Here is a 3,199-nt window from a genome sequence, read left to right as displayed (position 1 = left end):
TTTAGTCATAAGAAAAAATTATTAAAAAATTTGAAATTCATTTGCATGCCAGGATTAGAAAAATCTGGTAAAAGTACCCCTCCCGACAACGAGACTCGTTCCCGATTTACAGGATTAATTTTTTAAAATGATTTTTCGACGATCCAACCGTACGGATGTTAAGATATATATATTTTAGTCATAAGAACAAATTATTAAAAAATTTGAAATTCATTTTGCATGCCATGATTAGAAACATCTGGTAAAAGTACCCCTCCCGACAACGAGACTCGTTCCCGATTTACAGGATTAATTTTTTAAAATGATTTTTCTCAGACGTTGTCGTATAAACTATGTACAACAGGCTTTTTAAAAATACCGTTGTGTGATTCAACAACGGTTTTTTTCTTGGAAACCGTTATTGACATTGTTTTTAAATAACCTTTTTTGGTTATAAACCGTTGTATGAATTTGGCACTATTTATTTGGTTGATATTACATCCCACAATTGTTTTATATTAAAAACTGTTGTATGACTTTTGTTAAGACAACACATTTTAAATTTCAGACAATTATTTTTAATGCCATATATTTTATTGACTTTGTTAATATATATTCCTTAAACTGTTGATGTTAATATATATTGATTTTATTCACTTAAAAAATATTTTAAAATTTTCAAATATATCTTGCTTGAAATTATAACGAAAATGTAGTGAAAGTGGTAGTTCCTAAAATGGATTTCGTTCCTGCTTAACAAAATAATTTTTTGAAATGATTTTTTTCTAATATCCAACCATATGGATATTAATATAATTTGTTTAAGTGAATTATAAATTAATGAAAATGTTAGATTGAATTTTATTACATTAATATGTAATCTAAAATTTTATGTAATAATTTATAAATTCAAAAAAATATCTTGCATAACTTTACAAGAAGATTCTAGTTGAAGTACTACTTTCTCAAACTAGACACGTTCCTCATTAACAAAATGATTATTTAAATAAATTTTTCGACGATCCAACCATACGGATGTTAAGATATATTAATTTTGATTATCTTCTTATAAAATAAAGTAAAATTAAAAAAATTAAAATAATACATATAAATAAAAAAATATCTATTTACCCCTATTTCACCTTAAACCCCACTTTTTCATTTTCCCCTTGTTTAAATTTTCATTTCCCCCTTCACCCAAATTTCACTTTTTAGGCCATTTTTTCATTCCATCTCCTCTATTTTTAGTTTGCCCCCAAGTGAAAATTTTATTTCCCCCTTATATCTCCCCCCATTTTGTTAACCCCGTTTAATCTCCTTCTCATCGGTCTCTGCTCTCACCCCTCTATTTTCCCTGTTCTCTCTCTCCCAACTCTCCCTTCTCATCACTGACTCTCTCTCTCCATCTCCCCATTCTTTCTGTCCCAACTCCCCCTTCTCATGGATCTCTCTCTCTCTCTATCTCCCCATCTTTTGTTCACTCATTTCCCCTTTACATGGTAGTCCATCTCCCTCTCTAAGCTGTAACTCCCTTTCTCTCATGTCTCTCTCTTTGAACTTCCTATGCGGCCTCTCTTTCCATCACACCATCTGTGTAATTAAAACCTAATTTTTAACACCTCAATTTACTCTAACCTCTCACCTCTCTAAATCCAAACCCAAACCCCAATTCAAATCTTAGAAACTAACCCCTAACTCGAGTTATTCAAAAGCTCGATTTCAAACGCAAACCCTAGTTCGATTTTTGGGTTAAAGGTATACACTTGTCTTATTTCTTTTTTAAATGATTTTATTTTCATTGCCTTGGGTTTTATATTCTTTTCATATATTATTAAAGGAGCTCATATGTTCAATTAATGTATTAGTATTAAAAACCTACTAATTTGTTATGTCATGTAATTTTATACTGCAATTTTTATTTCATCCATTTTGCAGGTGGTCCTATGATATTAATTAATTTTTGATTGCTCACTCTTATCAGTGTATGTATGTTTTCTTAGCTGCTGGATAAATTTTAGTTATATGATTGCTCAATTCACATATTTTGTTTCAATAGATTCTTGATTTTTGGATGCTTTTAATATATGATTTGTTCTTATCTTGATTTTATTGCTTTTAATTAATATTTTTTGCTTCAGATTAAATAAATTTTCATGCTGTCTATTCTAAACAAAGTTATATGATTGATTTAAGAAATTATTGGTTTTGCAAGTACTATGATTCAAGAATGCATGTATCTTAACTTTGTTCTATTTTTATCAAACTATTGGTTGTTTGTAGTACCTGGTAAACAAGTTTGAATGGGATGCGGAGAGATTATATAAACTTTGTTGATATGTTTAACCAAGCCCATGTATAGATTGTTGCTAGAGGAGGAAAGAAGTTATCTAGAGTTGCAACTGTTGTAGGGGTATTGTCTCAATAGAAAGGATGATACTTGTTGGAAGCCAACATCCACACCAGGAACATAGAAGACAAGATGTGAGTGATGGGTTAGAAGGTGTGGTCGAATCTTGTGATTTGGTGGAGGTCTTTATTAATTGTCTTGTGTGAATACAAAATAAAATAGAAGCTTACACAACTCTCGTGTATCAACAACATATACTTTTTTTGCAGGTTGAACTTGACTAACCAAAGATTGCCAAGTTGGTATCGTTGAAGAGTGTATTAACTGTACAAAGATAACTGCTAGAAGAAAATGGAGTTTGTAAAAGTGATCATTAGGTTTGAACTTTTTGTTTTAAATTAAACCTGAAGTATTTTTATTTGCATAAATTGATACATGGAATTGAATTTATGAAGAGAGGAAGTTTTAGTCACGAGGAGCTTAATGTTTTTGTTTCTCTATTGGAATTTGCAGGACAAAACAAGACCCAGAGCAAAGACCACGAGAATGTCTTGGACAACTGCCAACCACAGGAAAATCAATTATTAATCTTCAAGCCATGGGAATCAAAATTTATGGATGATATGAACCTATTACAGGGGATTCAAAAGCTAAAAATTCATTGGAAAATATAGTTGGATATAGTTGAGCAAAAAAGGTATTTATAGTTGGCATATTAGTGCGTATACTAGAGAAAGCGTCATGTGTGTTTGCACATGTAAATGTCACCTGAATTTCTAAAGAAAGTTAACTCAGATTTTTCATTTTTATGTTTTAACAAGCAATATAGAGTCCCGAAGTACATGTACTCGAATGGTCTTATTTTCTTAAGAT

General features: G+C 30.6%; 1 long non-coding RNA gene across 1 annotated transcript; it reads left to right on the top strand.

The window, feature by feature from the left end:
• The first annotated feature begins 1,528 nt into the window (after positions 1-1,528).
• LOC141703439 (uncharacterized) lies at positions 1,529-2,638 on the top strand. Its single transcript, XR_012567536.1, has 3 exons — positions 1,529-1,734; positions 1,915-1,961; positions 2,260-2,638. It is a non-coding gene; the product is annotated as an uncharacterized LOC141703439 (long non-coding RNA).
• The last annotated feature ends 561 nt before the right edge of the window (positions 2,639-3,199 follow it).

This window comes from Apium graveolens, unplaced genomic scaffold (genome assembly GCF_009905375.1).
Source record: "Apium graveolens cultivar Ventura unplaced genomic scaffold, ASM990537v1 ctg6648, whole genome shotgun sequence".
NCBI lineage: Eukaryota > Viridiplantae > Streptophyta > Magnoliopsida > Apiales > Apiaceae > Apium > Apium graveolens.
Note: the sequence above shows the minus strand (reverse complement) of the source record. Positions and strands in the feature narration are given on the sequence as shown.